This window comes from Cibotium barometz, chromosome 33, assembly GCF_041138505.1.
Source record: "Cibotium barometz isolate CiBa-2024 chromosome 33, ASM4113850v1, whole genome shotgun sequence".
NCBI classification, from domain to species: Eukaryota; Viridiplantae; Streptophyta; class Polypodiopsida; order Cyatheales; family Cibotiaceae; genus Cibotium; species Cibotium barometz.
The window spans coordinates 47,806,926-47,820,180 of NC_141078.1; positions in this window are offsets into that span (position 1 = coordinate 47,806,926).

Sequence of the window (13,255 nt, forward strand, 5' to 3'; positions counted from 1 at the left end):
CATCTATTTATGCATAAAATCCAACTTCTATAGAAATAACACTTTTATATAAAAGAAAATCCTTTTATGCATCTATTTATGCATAAAAATCAATTTCGATGAAAGCAACACTTTTATAATAATAAAAATTCTTTTATGCATCATTTTATTCATAAAAATCAATATTGATGAAAGTAACACTTTTATAATAAAAAAATTCTTTTATGCATCATTCTATGCGTAAAAATCAATATTGATGAAAGTAACACTTTTATAATAAAAAAATTCTTTTATGCATCATTTTATGCGTAAAAATCAATATTGATGAAAGTAACACTTTTATAATAAAAAAAATTCTTTTATGCATAAAAATCAATATTGGTGAAAGTAACACTTTTAGAATAAAGAAATTCTTTCATGCATCATTTTATGCATAAAAATCAATATTAGTGAAAGTAACACTTTTAGAATAAAAAAAATCTTCTTTGCATCATTTTATGCATAAAAATCAATATTGGTGAAAGTAACACTTTTATAATAAAAAAATTATTTTATGCATCATTTTATACATAAAAATCAATATTGATGAAAGTAACACTTTTATAATAAAAAAATCTTTTATGCATCATTTTATGCATAAAAATCAATATTGATGAAAGTAACACTTTTAGAATTAAAAAATATCTTTTATGCATCATTTTAAGCATAAAAATCAAAATTGATGAAAATAATACTTTTACAATTAAAAAAAATATCCAATATGCATCTTTCTATGCATAGAATTTAAATCTAATGAAAATCACTCTTTTATAATAAAAATATAACCAATATGCATCTTTCTATGCATAGAATTTAAATCTAATAAAAATCACTCTGTCATAATAAAAAAATAACCAATATCCATCTTTCTATGCATAGAATTTAAATCTAATGAAAATCACTCTTTTATAATTAAAAAAAACCAATATGCATCTTTCTATGCATAGAATTTAATTTTAATGGAAATAACACTTTTATAATAAAAATATTTCTACTATGCATTTTTCTATGCCTAGAATGAAAATAACACTTTTAGAATACACAATCGGTGGGGATTACTCTTTTTGAATGATAAAAGATAAAACTTTTTTCACCAAATAAATTTAAGAAAATTTTACCATAACCTCCTTTGTATGGCTGACCATTTTTCAAATTTTTCTATCTTAAAATTACTTAAAAATTATCCCCAAATGGTTTTAAGCACTCTAAACTAATCAAATTTCACTTTTAAAAGAGAAACAATATGAAAAGTTTAATTCCAACAATTAGATTACTTAACTAGGATAAAGAAGGGCTGAATTTAAGAAAGAAGAGAGAGGGAAAGCCTTTCCAACAAGGCATAGCATCTGTTTATCATTTTAAAGATAACAAAAAATTAGAAAACCATTAAAAGAATAAGAAAAAGTAGGATTTCTAACTTACATGAATTTCTGGGAGCTTTCCTTTGGCTTGATGGTTTGAGGGATCTACTCTTGTTTGCAACAAGAGTGGCCACCAATTCTTTAGAAGAGGGAATGGTCAAAAACTAATGAATTATTAAGAAATTCAGAGTTCTTGGCTCTGGGGTAGAGTAGAGTAACAGTGCATAAAACACTATTAAGCTTCAACAAAGAGGGAGGCTTCTTGTTATAGGAAAAAGTGAGCTTCTAACCAAGCAAACTAATTCTAGAATTTTCCTGATCAGTCAATTTTTGACCATTTTTGGGTCAGTTTAGCTTACTTTTTGGAACTAGACTTGAATTAGGAGAGAGGAGAGATGAAATATCTCAATTTTTGGGAATCTAAAACTCCACCACACATGTGAAATAGGCGCCTCCTTCATGAGGGGGAATCCCCACTCTGAGGTTTCAAAATTTCATTTTTTTAGTATTTCCTTTGGTCCTTAGTCCACTCTTCATCTTATGTGAGTATTTACTTATTTTTGGGGGGATTTTCTTTCTTTCTTCTATTTATCTCCTCCACACATTTGGATGAATGTGATTGGCCCCTCATAACCTTAATTTAAAATTTTCAAAAAATCTGGACCCCTCTAGGATAAGGCCTTTTTGAACAGATTATAATTGATTTCTAATGCACCTTCTGAAAATCTTTTTGAACTTCTATTTCGGGGGAGCTTATTTTAATAAGAAGAGATATTTTTCCATCCAAAAATATCTAAAATATGAATAATCTCTCTCTAGAATATTTTCTCTCTCTAGGCCAAAACAGGTAGAAACAAGATCTTTTATAATTCTGAAGAGGGATTTGATTTTTACAGGGGAAGATACTAGACATCTTGAGAGGCTGGGGAGGAATCTTACAAAATCCATTTGCCACATTAGTCAAGGTATCATCTCCTGCTGCATGGAGCCTCTCCTTTGAAATGCACCTTAATGTGCTATATCCATGCATAAAATACTCATAATTCGCACAGCTACATATCCATTTTGACTCTCAGATGACTGTCTAATACTTAGAGCCAATAGACAATGGAGCTCACACATGCCTACACCCCCTCCACATAAAAACCAGATTCAAAAACCACTCTAAAAAATATTTATCTCTTTGGAATTCACACGTGATTTTGCCTCTCTAGAAAGTCAATCACACCGTGATAAAATCTAAGTTTTTATGCCGTGAAAGACTTAAAGAAAAACTAAAATAATCACATCATGAAACTCAAAGATAATCAAATCATGCAAGAAAAACCAAAAAGATAACCATGCCATTAAACACACTAAAAAGAGAACAAAAAATCAAAGATCGCGTAAAAAACCAGTGAGATAATCACATCATGAAAAACTCAAAAATGAGATAATCACGTCGCCAAACTCAGAGATAATAAAAATCAAAGATAATCACGCCGTGAAAAACTCAGAGAATAAAAATCAAAGATAATCACGTCGTGAAAAACTCAGAGATAATCAAACTCAAAGACATTGTAAAAAAACTTAAAAATAAAATATAAAAAATGAGTTAGTCACGTAGTGAAAAAAAATTGAGTTAGCCATGCGTGAAAGGTCAAGGGTGGAAAAGAAGGAAAAAACCGAAATAATCACGTAGAGATATTGGAGGATCAAATTGAGCATGTATAAGGTAGATTTAATGGGATTTTGGCAACGATATATTTCCCTTGGTTGAGTACAGGCCCACCAGCTCCTTCAATGGCAACTCAAATCGGCGCACTTTCCATGATTGGTTTCTTGCAAAGTGTGGCTCCACCAATGGTCGATTTTAGAAGAGATTTGGGTTGTGGGTAGCTTAAGCTGCTATGGATACACTTGCCCTAAGAGAGAGGGTTTTGACTAATTCTTCGAAGAATGATGTAGTCGGGAGATGTAGACACCAAATTTGCGTAGCGCAGCAGCCTGAATTACGATGAATCCTTTGAGCCAAGCGTTAGCCTTTGGTTGCTAAAGGTGCCCACAAGGTTTGAAGACAAATGGTTGGGAGAATGAGCAATGGCAAGCTTATCAATTTGTGAGACCACAAGGAGAAGAAGAGGATAAGGTGAAAGTAGGTCCACTAATGATGCAATTAGTGAAAGATAATGCTAAAGAAGTGCTAATGAGAAGCTCAAGTAAAGAGGGAAGGCTATGATACCATGCTGAGAAACATGGGTACCATATGCATGGATATAGTGAGATTAGTACTAATCCTACATTAATCTAATGACTAAGCTCATCTAAGGTGGGTAACTCCTAAGCATAAACATGATGATTAATGCTAAACTAATTAAGCACTAGACTTAATTAGGTTACAAGATTGAGACTTGTACTCATATAGAGGCTTAAGAGATTTCTTCATTTTCCATTCCTTGAAATGGCTCCCTTTTATATGAGAAGGTACACCATTAGGCTTTTACATCAATGTGGGATAATTCCCTTTGCACTTGCTTGGCTACTCATACTCACTCCCTACCTCTTCCTTGTGCTCGATGGAACCACATTTCTTAACACAACCAAGCGGGACCGAAACTTTCTTGTTGTGGATGGTGGAAAATCGACTCTTCACCCTCGCCCCGCCCCCTAAGTGCATGCATAGTAAGTATCAAATCCTAACTCGTGTGTATATATGTAAGATAAGCCTCCTCCTCCTCATCTACTCAGGTGTATACCCACTACCTTCACTGAGAATGATAGAAAATATGAAAATTCAAAAACATATCCAGAATTCTTTAAAAAAATAACTAAAAACACACACTTGCTGTTAGCCTAGAAGTCCCTGGCAAGGGTGTTTTCCCCATGTGAACACACTCTTGTGTGTTAGCCACATTAGCCTTAGGGCTAGGGCTATTTGTACTCTTATACTCCATTCATTCCTTATCATTATCATCAAGTACTTTTCAGCTTCGCTTTTGGTCTCTCTCTCTCTCTCTCTCTCTCTCTCTCTCTCTCTCTCTCTCTCTCTCTCTCTCTCTCTCTCTCTCGTTCTTTGAGCTCGATTCGACTGTGTGTGCTTGTGTGTCTATGTGAGTGTGCAGAGCATCTTCTCCCTCATCCAAAATTAGTATCAGAACAATGTTCAGTGCCTTGGTTCTGGAGCCTACGTCCGTATTCGATTGTCGGCTCCTACCATCGTCGTTCACGCTTGTTTTCCTCCTTGACTTCCCGCCATTAGCCTTGGCACCTTTCCTTTCGTTGGCGGTGGCTCTTATTGCATTTTTCAAAGTTGGTTTTTGAGCTTAGCTATAGAGCCTATAGCTTCCCACCATTAGTCTCTGAAGCCGTGAATCAGGTGTACATTGGTGACCTTCTTCAATTTTGTCGTCGTTCATCCTTTCATCTTCGCCACCGCATAACTCTTGGGTAAGCTCTTACACTTCTCACTTTCCACAGATCTAGGGGTTCTGCCTCCTCTGTACATTGGCTAACTTTCTTTCTGCTACCGTACATTCTTGGTACCCCCAAACACTAACACTACACTCAGCTCAAGCTTTCAGAAGCTTTCCGCATTGGATTTTGGTATCCGCCAAGTTTTGTTGTTGTTGCTGCTATCTGAGTACTAGCTTTTAGTTTTTGACATTGGACTTCTGCATTCGTCAATTCAGTCAAGTCAGCCATTTAGCTTCCCATTTAACATTGGACTTTTGTGTTTGTCAATTCTGTTTGTTCAACCATTTAGTTGCATTAGTCAACTTGGCCTAGTCAGCAACTTAGCCTTTGGCTTTCCTTACTTAGCACTTACACATTCAACATGCAACTTCAGCTTTAGTTGTACTTGATCATTGATAAGCCATTCAGTAGCTTCGGTCGGTTTTTTCTTATATCAACAAATTAAACCTTCGCTTTTAGCTTTTGGCATAGGACTTTCTTGTCCAATTGTTTCAGTTGGCTTTGCGCGGTCAACTGTTTAGTATATGGCTTTCCTCATTCAACCATTCAGCTTCAGGCATTCCACATTAAAGCATTCATTCAGCTATTCGGCCATTTCGTCTTTAGCTTTGAGAATTTGGTGTTTGGCTTATGGCATTTAGCATTTGGCTCTTCGGCTTTCGCATTTAGCCATTTAGCTTCAACTTTCAAAAATTCAACCATTCGTCTTCAAACTTTCCGCATTTCAACCATTCGGCTTGAGCATTCAGCAATTAGCTTTCAGTGCTTGGCATTCAGCTTTCAGCCACCATCAACGTTCAGCATTTGATTGCTTTTTAGATTTAGCAGTTAGATTTCAGTCTTTAGCTAGTCAACATTGAGCAGTTGACCGAGTTTACTCCATAATTTGGCCAGGTTTACTTTCTTGATCGGGTTTACCCATTCAGTAATTGCTTTTAGCTTCAACACTCTATATTCGGCATTCAGGTTTCAGTCTTCCACCTTCGACAACTCGGCATTTGGCTTTCAGCTTTCGTCGGCCGATTTAGATTCCATCCGTCAGCCGATTCAGATTTTATCCGACCTCATTTAACGTCTATTCGTCAGTCAATTTTGATAATTCCGTCTTGAGCTTCTGACCTATTAATTCCACGCCAGCTTTCAACCTGCTCTGATACCATGTTAGCTTTCGACCTATTGAAATGCTGCTGCGATATCAGCTTCTGACTTGCTAACTTGATGATATCATGTCAGCTTCCGCGACCTTCTATACCTGTCGATTCCGCACCACATCCGTCGATTCTATCCTATAGCTTCCAACCTTCAGATTGCTAATTTAGTGAGTTTGCATATGCATTGAGCAGACATTTGAGGTACTCTGAGTCACTTTGCAGCTGTACTACTTGTGTCAAATATACTTCAGTCTGCTTATTTTTTGTTGTGTAAAATGTCTAGAAACATCGGTGATTTGTTTAGCATACTATTGATGATAAGTTAGATGGCACCAATTATCCTATGTGGGCATACATGATGAGGCATGCACTGGTGGTCGCAAAGAACTTGTGGGTGTATGTCTCACGAGATGACTTAAGGCTTGCTGGCCCTACATCCATTGCCAGCACGTCAGGAGTTTCCACGATCGGAACCAACGAATCTGATTGCAATGGAATTGTACTGCCTGCACCCATTCCGTTTACAGCTGAACATCTCAAATGGGATGCTAAAGATGCGCATGCACATGCCCTGATTACTCTTTCCTGTAAAAAATGCGACAAGTCATTCCTCATATTTGTTCAAGTACTTCTGTTAAGGGTGCATGGGATATACTTGCCTCTGTGTATTAGATCCACAATGCAACTCGAGTTGCCTATCTCCAAAAAAAGCTTGACATGGAGCATTTGATTGAGGGTGAATCTATAGATGCATTTTTAACCCATGTCAAGGATCTGAGAGAGCAGTTGATCAGTATTGATGAAATTATTCTTGACAGTTTGCTTATCTTTATAGTTTTCAATGGCGTGCCTAAATCATATCAGTGATTTGCTACCAATCTCTGTCTCCTTACAAAGAGGAATGTAGATTTGTATACCTTTGATGAGTTGGTAGCTCTCATGCTACAGGAAGAGCAATCTTGTTCTAATAGAAACAACATGCTTGCTTCCGATTAGGCTTTTGCTACCTCCCACTATGACAAAGGGAAATCTGGGGTTCCTTTGTGTGCTAAACCTAAGGGTAAGGCACAAACCCATCCAGATTCTTTTGATTATTATGAAGGGGAGAAATCTGAGCACTAGCTATAATCTTCAAGGGAAATTTTTATCATTTATAATTTTCAGAGCAATAAGTATAATTATTGCACAATAATTACGCCCCATCATAGGCCTATTTCATAAATTTTCGTGCCTCGGTGGGCCTATCTCATAAAAATCAAATTCAAGAGCCTAGTTTCTAAAAGGCATGAGCCTATAGACGTGAGTATACATGCATGAGCCTATATCCGTGAGCACATAGATGTGAGTCTACAAGTATAAGCCTACATTTGTGAACCTAAAGACATGAGTAAGCCTAGAGACATGGGCCTACAGGCATGAGCTTACAAGCATGAGCCCACTAGGCATGATGTGAGTCTAGCTAACCAAACCTCTGTGAGACAATTTTATACAAAAAATAAGGTGTGAGCCTATAGACATGAGTCTAGAGGCATGAGTCTAGAGATATGAGTCTCTAGACTCATGTCTATAGACATGGTCTAGAGGCATGAGTTTACATCCTTGAGCCTAAAGATGTGTTCAAAAGCGTGAACCTAAAGATAGGCATGAGTCTACATCCATGAGCCTAAAGACATGAGTTCAAAAGTCTGAACCTAAAGATAGGCAGGAGCCCACCAGGCATGACATGAGTCTAGCTCACCAGACTTGTGTGGTGGGCCTACCAAGAGCTCCTCCACTACAAAGAGACCCTCATCACCTAAGCATACACCAAAATCCATAAGGTGGAAACCATTGCCTTGGATGTACTCCTTTAGAAGAATATGACCAAAAAAAGTTGGACATGCTTTTCTCATGACCTCAACACTTGGAGTTAGTCTTCATGTGGAAACCCTTACCCTTAGTCCCTCATGTGAATACATGTACCGTGACCATGTACTTGCTTCAATTCAAAATTTTGCCACCCTTTTCTTCTTCCACTAAGCCATCTCCTTCTTGGACATACCACACTTTTGTACCACATCAACACCACGCAACAACCAACAACCCTTGATGCCCTTTTCTTCTTCGATTAAGCCATCTCCTTCTTGGACACCATACTTTTGTACTCCATTGAATCCCATTAGGTTGTGTCCAACCTTGCCATTTAGTGTTGCTTGTTCATTAATTTTGTTTGTTTATTCTACACACTTTAACGAAGAAGATCACTTCCTCTAACTCATGGCATCACCCGGCCTCAACTACCCCATCAATGAAGATTTGCTTCACTCAGCCATGCTGCTAGTCACGATGTCATGTGCAAGACATGCGCAGGGCTGATCGTAGAGCTATTAGATAAAAGAATTAGATAAGAACCTGATTTTGGAGCATGTGGTGCTTGAGCGGGCAGGGGAAGGACTCATGGAGGACACCAGATGATTGTCGGCCATGTGCTGGAAAGAGACACATGTCGCCCAGTATAATTGGGGAATTCGTGTCCAGGACCTGGCCGACCAGTAGTCGACCAATCCACTAGGGCTTCCCAATGCGTATAAAAGGCACTAGTTGCTCATCGTTTAGACTATTCAGTCCAGCATTGGGCTGGATCATTAGATTAGGTTACACACCTTTTCATGAAGGCAGCCTATGGCTACAAGATTTGTATGTACCTTTTGAATATACTGAATACTCAGCCATCTCTCTTACTCTCTTCTCCCTTTTGCATGCATTTTCCATCCACATGTTCCAGGATGGTGTTTAGGGTTGAAAGAAGACTCCCAGAGCTTCCACATGTAACATTGGTATCAGAGCATCGGGCTCAGCAAGGCTAAACAGTGATTCAGTCCTAGATGAAGGTGCATAGGTACGAGACCCAAGGCGAGGAACACAAGACATGGAAGAATTCCCAGGAGGTTGGTTGGTGGTGTTCCACAAAACCCAAGGGAATGGAAGTCTTGTGAGTCGTGCCACTTGGAGCACACTAGGAAAGGCTTTTAGGCAACGGTTCCAGGGGAGGTTGATTCTCCAAGGGGTGGAGTGAGAGTGCCAGACTCAATACTCGAGAAAGACGACCAGAGATAGTGTTTAGGGACATGGCAAGAACGGAAAGGGGATAGGATGGAACAGATAAATAGATCTTTAGAGTTAGAGTGGATTTGGAGACCAGGCTGGGTTTTTAGTGAAAAGGTTGCCAAAGAGGGAAGGTGACAGGAGGACTCCGTGAATAGACAATGGGATGATGACAATCATCCAAGAACAGAAGTTGGAATCGTGTCATCAAGTTTAGCAGAGGGGGATGTCATGTGCAAGACATGCGCAGGGCTGATCTCAGAGCTAGTCTTAAAGGGTAACAGGTAGCAGAACTAGATAAGAACCTAATTTTGGAGCATGTGGTGCTTGAGTGGGCAGGGGAAGGACTTGTGGAAGACACCAGATGACTATCGGCCAGCGCTAGAGAGAGACACCTGTCGGCTGTAGTATATTTGGGGAATTTTTGTCCAGAACCTGGCCAACCAGCAGTCGGCCAGGCCAGTCCACTAGGACTTCCCAAAGCCTATAAAAGGCACTAGTTGCTCATCATTTAGACTATTCAGTCCAGCATTGGGCTGGATCATTAGACTAGGTTTTAGATTAGGTTACACACCTTTTCATGAAGGTAGCCTAATGCTACAAGATTTGTATGTACCTTTTGAATATACTGAATACTGAGCTATCTCTCTCTCTCTTCTTCATGTGTTTTGCATCAACATGTTCTAGGATGGCGTTTAGGGCTGAAAGAAGACTCCCAGAGCTTCCACATGTAACACACAAAGGCCCTCTTTGCCACGGAGTGAAGTCAACCTACCACTAGCTTACAATAACCAATACAACCCATAGGGCATCCTCCAACAATATCACATAGTCTACACTTACCTACCTCATGCAAGCAGCCCTTTGCCAATGGAGATGCCACTGCCTTACCCACAAGGTATCCCTATGGATGAGGCACTAGAGGCCTATGCATTTTTCTGAAGACACAAGCTTGAAGGACAATGGCCTTAAAGATTCTTCAAAAAGCAAATAGGGCGAGAACTAGCCTTCTAGAGAAAAAGATAGATCTGCAAGCCAATAAGTCACATACTTTCTGGCCTTAGTAGGGGGTGATTTTATAGATTAGAAATGGACACATTCCTTTGTGCTTAAGCTTATGCTTTTCAAAATGAGAAAGAGGCCAAAGACCTGGAAGAGAAGTATATCCAGCTAGACAAAGAGTTCAAAGTGTATCTGGATGGCCAAAGACTTGGAAGGGAAGTATATCCAGGTGGACAAAGAGTTCAAAGCAAACATTTAAAAGAAACCATTTAGGATCAGTCCAAACAAGCCAAGCTCTACAACAAAACCCTCCGCCAAAGGACAAAGCTACTCTTGAAGAGCATCAATAGAAAAGGAGGAACAGGCAGGACCCAGCCACAAGCCTAGTATGAGTACCTGCAAGTTTGATGCTCATAGAAGCTGCAACCAAACTCTCCAACCTCACACACCCACACGATATAGACCAGTAGTCCTCATGGCTCATGGATCGACAATTTAGGATCAGTCCAAGCAGGCCAAGCTGCACAACAAAAACCTTCACCACAAGGATGGAGCTCTTGAAGCAGCCAAAAAGGACAAGCCCACTGTGAGTACTTGTCAGGCATGTTTGATATGCTCATGAAAGCTGCAATCAAACTTACACACCCCACTCTATAGCCCAATAGCCCTCATGGATCTCATGAAGAAGGCTTGGATCGGACCCTCCCCATGTATCTTGAGGATCTTTACCAAATTCCCATGTATTCTTGCCCATGCTTGCCATGCTATATTTTTCGAACGAGCTAGAGCTGCAAATACACTTACATATCTACCACACCACATCAAATCTAGACTCATGGTGTACAATCCTCATGGCATGCATAGTCTTTGATGAAGATGATTACTTGATGTTGTGGAAGCTGTATCTGCCGACGATGAGGAAGAGATCCTCCATGGCAGTGTCTCACAACAAAAGGCTACAGGTTGGTGAGTGATACATATTTACAAATGAAATATCCAGAGGTTGGTGAAGATGAACTCAAAGCCATAAAGCTCCATTTCAAAAGAATGGCTGGTGACAAGACCACAAGGAATACCCCAATATGGAAGACATTCTAGAAGCCCCGAAAGACTAAGTAGGGCCCTCTGATTCCACATGTGGTGCCCACAAGATCCCTCAACCTCTTTAGAGCCCCCAAGTGCCTTTGAGCGCACCGCCAACCTCTTTAGGAAGGCCCTCTATTCTTCATTAGCACCATCATTTCTACAAGATGACCCTCCCCCCAATCTAAAGCTTGAAGACCAACGTATCCCTAACATTGTTGAAATCAATTCATCAAAGCTTCTAATAGGTTGGAGGGTTCTACTAGATGTCTGTGCAATAATGGCCTCAATAGGATCACTTATCACATACTCTACAAGCATCCCTTGGAGAGGTATTTCTTATGTAACAAGTTGGAGCTCTACTTCATCAGGAAGTACCTCATACGTCTCGATCATCATGTCAAACATGTCAAGAAGAACCATAACAACCAGGGGAGAGCATCCCAAACAAGCACATAGTGCCCACACCCACAAGGAGTTGCATGGCCAACCCAAGTGGCACATCCCATACTTCTTTCACAAGAAGAACTAGGTCGTGTACTACAGTACTTGACTCTAATTTATTCCGCCCCGAAAGAAAAAGAGTACATCATAGAGAGCTGGATGATCCGAACCATGGACCACTTCTGCAAGACAGACATATGCTTAGGTTTTGGATCTTGCACAATCATTGCCACCATGAGGTTCTTTAGGCTCACCAAGGACCTTATCCCAGCCTTCCCCACTAAAGCATGCAGTGGAGCCCAATGTAACACGCGGAAGCTCTGGAGTCTTCTTTCAGCCCTAAACACTCCTGGAAAACCATCTGATGCAAAAACGCAGATATAGAGAGAGAGTAGAGAGAGAGAGAGATGTGCTGGGAATTCAGTATATTTCATATGGTACAAAAAGGGTACTTTGCTACAGCCCTAGGCTGCCTTCATAAAAAGGTGTAAACACCCAAAATTGTGTCCCCTATGGGACTCCTAGTGACCCAAACCCCTAGAGGGTTGAATGAATTGAAAGAGGAGCACTCTTGCTATTTATAGTCCCTTTGGACTTCATGGAGAGCTGGCCGACTGCTGTCGGCCAGTTGACTGGACAAATATTCACTGAAATCCTGCGCCAGTAGCCGCCTTGGTCTTCTTGATGCGCTTTAGCCCCCTTGCTCTCTGGTACAGCCGACAGCTCCTAGAACCAGCCGACAGTACCTCCTTCATGCACTCCAAGCCTTGCTCCAAGTCCACACCAATTTTTGTACCTGAGGCTCCTAAATTCTGGTTCTTATCTAGTTCATAGTCTTTTCCCAATCCTTTCCCGAAGTCCCTCTGTCATCCATCCATCCCAGGCAACCCCTTTTTCTCTGAAAGCGGCCTGTTCTCCAAACCACTCTGTCTCAAACTAAGATCTATGCATCTGTTCCATCTAGTCCACCATCCATTCCTGCCCTGACTCTGAACACTGTCTTGGTCTTCATTCCTGAGAAATGAGTCTGGCACTCTCACATCACCCTTGGAGGATAAACCTCCCTTCGGACCATTGCCCGAGAACCTATCTGGCTCACAGGACTGCCATCCCCTCTGGCACTGTGGAACACCACCAACAAACCTCCTGGGAGCTCTTCCCGATTCTGTGTTCCTTGTCTTGGGCTTCGTCAACGTGTACTTTCCTGTACTTTGGACCTGTACACCATCATATGGGACTAAATCAGTGTTTTAGCTTTGCTGAGCCTGATGCTCTGATACCAATGTAACACCCAAAAGCTCTGGGAGTCTTCTTTCAACCCTAAACACTCCTGGAAAACCATCTGATGCAAAATCGCAGATATAGAGCGAGAGTAGAGAGAGAGAGATGTGCTGGGAATTTAGTATATTTCATATGGTACAAAAAGGGTACTTTGCTACAGCCCTAGGCTGCCTTCATAAAAAGGTGTAAACACCCAAACTTCTGTCCTCTATGGGACTCCTAGTGACCCAAACCCCTAGAGGGTTGAATGAATTGAAAGAGGAGCACTCTTGCTATTTATAGTCCCTTTGGACTTCATGGAGAGCTGGCAGCTGACTGGACAAATATTCACTAAATATCCTGCGCCAGTAGCCGCCTTGGTCTTCTTGATGCGCTTCA